Here is a 7,504-nt window from a genome sequence, read left to right on the forward strand (position 1 = left end):
ATTATATTTGGCCCGCAAGACCATATTAAATGTGTATTAGAGTTGCCCCGCCAGTATATAGCACATGCGCCACTAATATTGCAAATCCCAGAATGCTTTATGTGTGTGTTGTGGCCCATCAGCATAGACCAGCGAGCGCCCCTTCCCTTTCTGTTGCAGTCGTTAGCAACTATGCTACCAGTCTCCTCGAGCAAATTTACACTTCCATTTCCCAAAAATGGCCAAACGAAAGATGGAAAACAGTTAACTTCAAAGACAGGTGGGAGGCAGATTATCTGTTCACTAAAGTAAAACAGAGATCTGTTTGTTGTGTGCGGAGCAATGTGGCTGTAACAAAGAATATAACATCATTGAATTCATGTTTTTTTTTAATGCCCTTTATCAACTCCTAGGCAGGGACTGTTAATAGTTTGAGGTTTGGATTTTTATTGAAGGACATTCTTATTTTTTTAGGTTGTTTTGTTGTTGGCCTTTGAAAAAAGATTTACATACAAAAGAAAGGTAGTTGGAGATAGATAAATAGAAGATAGAGAAGAATTCATGTTATCTATTTAAATACAAAGCAACAAACAAATACCATTGATGTATTTTATTGCAAATGTTATTTCTCGTGTTTATAATATTAATAATTAATATTTTTATTCCAAATTCATTGTTTGTTGTCATATGATAAACTTTAACGCTTCATTTCTAGAGAGAAGGGAAACATGCACTTCGCAGTTATTTTTCATGAAATATTGAGTTTGTCCCAATTTTTTATTTTGGCCCACCGTGAATTTGAGTTTGACACCCCTGTTTTGATTCACCACTCTGCTGAGTCACGGTATTTTTCCCGTCCTCTGATTGGTTCAGATAAATAGTCCTCTGACTGGTTGAGCATGAGAATTGATTTACTGAAGAGGACAATTTTGGACATGATTAAAAATTCATTTTCAAGGCCACTTTTTTATTTTCTTTTTAAAAAAAACTCAACTTTATTGGGCTAGGTCAACCAACACACAACATTACGGTCTGGTTGGTTGTCATCCCGAAAAAGGATTTTGGGGCACTCTCAGAGCACCATGTATGAGCTAGGTTACGCAGACAGCCAGGAGAAAACAAAAGAGATCTGCTGCGCTTCCATCAGCATCACTGGTGTGTATAATGTATTTGATTTAAAGTTTTTACGTTTTTGTCATGTTATTAGATAAATATTTAATGTGAACTGCTATGTTGTAGTTTATACACTACAATGACTATAGTGGTTTGGAGGTTTTTTTTGGAGGTAATTTATTATAAGATAAAGGTAACTGTGTTTCTGTGCTCTCGTAATAATGGCATTCATTCTCAAATATGGGGAAATTCTGTTTCTTCTTTAATGCCACACATGCATACACATACATACATACATACATGTGTAAATTATTTTTGTGACGTGATGGTGTTATTAAGCTGTAGAGGAGGTCACTGAAGTCCCAGGTCCCAAACTCACCGCCTGGCACAGGTATGTACAGTATGTAACATGCGTTTTCTAACAATGCTAAGGGTTAAAGCTTACCTTCAACGAAGTGTCCAGAACAAACAAGGATGTGTGGACTGGGTATCTGCCCGGCATGAGATGAACTCTGCTGATTCGTGAAAGCCACAATCTTTGTCTTTTCCTTGACAAATGTTTAGTCTATTTGCCCTGATTAAAAAATTGGCACAGTAATTGGTGAAGGGAGACTTTGTTCCTCCCATCTCCCTGTAATTCACCATTTTTTTAATGTTAATAATAATTACTAATCATCGGAACAAAACAATGCATCGGCCTCCAACATAGCTGCGGGTGACGTCACGATAAAACCATCGATACCGCTTGTGCTAATTGTGGACGCTATCCAAGCTGACTTTGGCCGAGAGGAAAGGTACATACTGGTCTGGTTTCCAGCCGTTCACAAAACCCATAAAGACAACCATTCACACTCACGCATATGGGCATTGCAGAATCTTCAATTACCTAACATTCATGATTTGGGAATGTGGGAGGAAGCTTGAGTACCTGGAGAAACCAAAGCGTGGAAGAAATCCAACTGTGACGCAGACGAGCTAACCACAGTGATGCCGTAAAAGGCACCCAACCATTTCATTTATATTGCATCAACTCTGCTGATTTGACATTTTTTTACTATACGTGTGAGGTAATGGAATTGATTATGGTCTGTTATTAAAGGCAACATAGACGGAACGTCCCATGCCGTCAGTGTGATCAGAGTGCACTGTGTGTGGGCAATTACAGAGCTGGTCTGTGACTTTAGAGCAACTGCTTCCTTTCAAATGGAAATGTAATGATGCCACACATTTTATTATGACTTTAGTGAGGGCGAAACCTCTCCAGTGCATTATCTCAGCATTTAACCGTACCCTGGTCAAAGCCGAGCAGCACTCAGCTCGTCCCAGAGGAACTGCCCCATTAAAACTCGGCTTGTGGCTAGTGTCAGCGTGCACCGCTGTATGAAAGATGAGAGCAATAACAGAAAAAGGAACATATCACACAGCATCACAAGTGTGCCTCCGGGGTGTGATGTGAGTTGATACTTTACGTCACGTGAGCCTGTAGGGGTAAAAAAAAAAAGGTTCAGTGTCACGTCATTTTACGCAGTTCCCCCTTCAGTGACAGTACATCAGCCTCAGCTAGGAGCTAATAAACCTGTACCCTTGGCACTTGGATGTCATATGTATGAAAAAATAATGTGTGAGACCTCCAGGCATGTAATCTGAAGTTTGCTGAGACCCTTTGGATTTTTTTCTGAACATTTCTCCCAGTGGACAATGTATTAAAACTAGAATTAATGCAGTATTCAATGTAAAATCCTGTAACTAACTGGATACTGAAGATATGAGGGAGCGAAGCATGTCATTCACATATGGTATGACTGATTCATAACACCTCACATTAATTGCTCATTTTGCTGTTGCTGCAGTACAATAAAAAGTAAGATGAATGGTTTTTAATTATTAACCTGTGAGTTATGGCTGTTGTCTCCCACGGACTTTAAATCACAGAGGCAGAAAAATAAACCAAGGTGTAGATTAATTCAAACATTAATTCTCCTTACAACAAGCCTCCCAGCTAGCTTTAAATGGAGCCACTTGTCACGTGTGGGGAGTAGCTGGACCCAAGAGCAGGCGGAGGCAGATGTAAAATGATGAACAGTTTATTGAGCAAAGGTTATGGAGGTGGTCCTGGATGTGTTGGCAGGCGGCGGCAGTGGACAGGCGGCTGGCTTGGTGGCAGGAATGACGTGGATCAGGAACACGGGAGAGCACTGGGAAAGAGGAGACACAAGAGTTAACAAGGGAAGCGAGGAACAGTATAGCTTACTTGACATAAGGTGGGCCGATTTCCTGGAACAGGCAGGCTTAAATACCGGTGGTGATGAGGCTGATTGGAGACAAGTGCTGAAAACAGGGAGGGGAGGGGGACGTAAAGAGCACTCCAGGCTAGTATAATGGAACTGCAAGGCATTATATGACACCACTGCTCATCTGAAATCTGTGTTTTCTTTTTTTTTGTGCAATGAACATGTGGAAATGGTTACTATTTATAACTATTAGGTAATTTTTGGGTGTTTGGTAGGGCTAGCCTGTGGGAGTGGCATTTATGTTTAATATTAATTTTATGCATTATGATTCTGTTTAAACACGCAACTGTGACCCACATGCAGCATACTTGGACATAATGGAGAAATATGATAATAGCTTTCCACACTAATTAAAATCCCATGGAAAGTGCAACAAATAACTTTATCTAATTGTATCTACTGGCCTATTAAGGGCAATCCTCTACAGCAATGATTCCCAACCTGTGTGCCGGGGCACATTAGTGTGCCGTTAGCGCTCTTCAAATTATCAAATTTTACTTAACTGCTCAAGAAATTATTGTTTTATTTATTATTATTTATTCATCTATTTATGCCAGTGAGGCATCGTGACAGACTTAAATAAATGCTCTTCTATTCGATGGCAGGAAGTACATACAGTAATTAATGTATCCACTTTTTGTCACATGTTTGTTTGTGGGTGTGCCGTGAGATTATTCAATTGTAAAATATGTGCCTTGGCGCCATAAGGTTGGAAATCACTGATCTACAGTATTTGGTGGTTGCTTCATGTCTTCCGACACTAAGTGAGAAACAGGAGCCACAGTTTTTACCACATGAAACAGTCACCACCTGGCTTAGAGATTCAGCAGGGCTAATATGACAGAAAAACAATGAGAGAATCCCAAAAGTTTAAATGCAATTACCCAAAGAATAAAAGGTATAAGTCGAGGCGATAAACCACTGTAATAATGAGTATGGGTTGAATTGCAAGTCGCTTCACAGTATTATATATCCATCCATCTATGGGTTTTTTTTTCCAATAAATAACAACAATTAAAGGGAGAGTTTTTTTGTCATTTGTTAAAACCATTTGTATGACTTGACAGTAAATGATCTTTTGAAAAATCATCCCTCTCTGGTCCCATCTAATGCCTCTAATTTGATTTTAATTAGTATTTTACAATTGGTGCGGCACGGTGGACGACTGGTTAACACATCCACCTCACAGTTCTGAGGTTCCAATCTGGTCTTTCTGTGTGGAGTTTGCATGTTCTTACTGTGCCTCCGTGGATTTTGTCTGGGTACTCCAGTTAGCCTCCCACATTCCAAAAACATGCATGGTATGTTTGTTGAAGACTCTCAATTGACCGTACGTGTGAATGTGAGTGTGAATGATTGTTAGTTTATATGTGCCCTGCGATTGGCTGCAGACCAGTTCTGGGTGTACCGCGTCTTTCCCCCGAAGTCAGCTGAGATTAGTCCCAGCACACCCACAACCCTAGTGAGGATAAGCAATGGATGTATTTTACAACTGAGCACGGCACAACTAGAATAGCCAATCCAAGAATCCAAAAGGAGACTATTATAGTTTCTGTTTCAGTTATTTGACTCTGGTTAGCAGCAAGTTCAAAGGAAGGAACTGGACAGCTCCTTACTTCAAATCAAGGGTAAAGGTATTTCACTGTGTTGTCCTATGTGCGGACGGCTGCATATTGCTTGCTGAGCTTGCAAAACCACCTGCGCCGACGTACAAACGAACAGTGACGTCACCGTTCTCACCGGGTCATCGGGTGGGTAGATCACCTCTCTTATATTTTTAATAACTTGTTTATCCCAAAAAATATAACATGAAACTGCTAATATTTCACATTTGGCACACGCATTAGTGAAATGGGGATATTTCTTTGGACAGTGACGTGAGGGAACAGGGGTAGGGAGTGTGTGAGGCTGCATTAAAATTTTGTTAGCAGTTTGAAAATTGCATTCTGTACCTTTGAATTTAAAATACCAAAAATTTATTGTACAGAGAAACCTCCAAAGTAATATGTTTTGGGAAGCTGGTCAACCTTGGATTTGATAATATTTCAAAAGAAGGTGCTTTCCAGTATTCTCAACTGTCAAACAATTTCCCAATGTCACAGATAGTTCCAATTCCGTTTATCTCAAAAGAAGTATTGGAACTGTTACTATTATTACCATTTATGGTTAACATGACAGTTCACTAAGTTCAGTAAATAAATGAACATAATGCTTGCTGATTAAATTAATCCTCTGAAGTTTTATTTGCCAAAGTTACAAGGATGGGATATTTCTGCACAGCCTTGTCTCAGTAGGTCCTTGGTGGAATGGCCTTAGCCTTTAGGCAGCAATAATGTTGCTTGCAAGCATGTCTGAGAGAAGTACTCCGAATAACAATAGGCTGTTATGATCAGAATGAGTGATGTAAGCATGAAAAGCATACCAAATGTTTTATAATCCTGTAGTCATATTTGTTTATCCTGAATTTTAAAAAAAAGTAGATGTCAGGGTTTGTAGTGTTGTGGCAAAGGCAGGTAGTACAGGACAAAACAACTAAAACTTGAGGAGCAAGCAGAACACAAAGTAATTGACGATGACCAGACAAAAACTGAACAGAAAACTGAAAACTCAATTAACACAGACTAACTGGCAACTAACTGGCTACCATACACCTTGCATTGAGAACCGTAACAAAATGTGGGGGGAAAAAACGATGACAAAACATGCGGCAGAATATGACAAAACTTGAAAGAGAACGTTTTCTTTTTTTACTTCCTATTACATACTGTTACGTTTTATTGCATTCAGCCTGTTTTACTAAGGCAGACAAGATTTTAATCTGCAATGCAAATTTTTGGACAATTTAAAAATTTGGCCAGGCATCCACGTCAATATAGACCTGGGTTAAAGGTGACCATCCCATCCCATCGCGTTGTGTCACGTCCATCCCGTTTCGTTCTATGTGGCCTGAAACGTGATTGTCGTGGCCACTGGGAACATAATGTAAATGTAGCATAAAGAGACGAGAAGGCATACCTGGACAAGTCACTAGTAGATGGGGAGAGCTGATAGGTGGAGACCCGAGGAGTACATCATCATTTCTTTAATTTAAACCTCCTCACGCCTCTATTTATATATCTACTCCTCCCACGAGAGATCCCAACAAGGTGTCAAGTAACTCCCCAAACGAGGGAGGAAGCAGAAATGTTTGGAGGAATGAAGCATTCTCTCCTCGATGGAGATGTCAATTAAAGATGACGTGTGTCACATAATTGTCTCCACTGTTGAATTATTACAATCCCAAAACATGCCTACTTAATGCTTAATTTTCAAGTGGAATTAAATAAAACTCAAAATTTGATCAACACTGTTATGCTCCCTAACTTGTATGACATTAAAGAATGTTCAAATGCTATTCTTAATATTACCTTTACAGTAAATATTTTACAAGGGTAGATTGGAGTAAAACACCCCCCACCACCACACCCACAATAGCCCATCCACAATTCCCTTCCTGGCCTTTGATGGAGCTAATTTTAATTTCAGCTCTTTCCTGAGACCAGGGTTCACCATCCTTTTTGCTACCGAGAGCTAATTCGAGGTACTAATTGCGAATGGCTAAGAGTTTGATATATTCTTCTGAAATGACAAATTTGGTCAAATTACCTTTAAGTATATATGTTATTATTAACAGTGATGTGTGGTGAGGTTTATGATTGGTGAGGCACTGACTACTCAGTTAGGTGACGTCTGGAGCTCTATGAAGCTCAACTCAACACTGGCATATGCTGGTTGTGGCACAGTACATACCAGACTCAACGGTGCACTTTTAGTGGCTTTTCTGGTCGATAAGAAATACTAAATGTCACACACTTTCATTAAATATATTAGACAGTCTGTTAAATGTCAGTAAGTGCAGTACATGTGTCATAAAACGTATATTATAGGCGATGTAATGAGGAAACACCAATGTCTCTTGTGTGAAGCCACGGACCAATCACAGCCTGTCTGAATGGTTGTTTGCGTGGTCTCTTGACGCATCATGGGAGCGATGACTCAACGTGACTCGTAACTACGCTTCCTATGCATTTGAACAGGAAATATGGAAATTCTGCTATTTTAATGATCAAGTCATTGAAATT

This window comes from Phycodurus eques, chromosome 14, assembly GCF_024500275.1.
Source record: "Phycodurus eques isolate BA_2022a chromosome 14, UOR_Pequ_1.1, whole genome shotgun sequence".
NCBI lineage: Eukaryota > Metazoa > Chordata > Actinopteri > Syngnathiformes > Syngnathidae > Phycodurus > Phycodurus eques.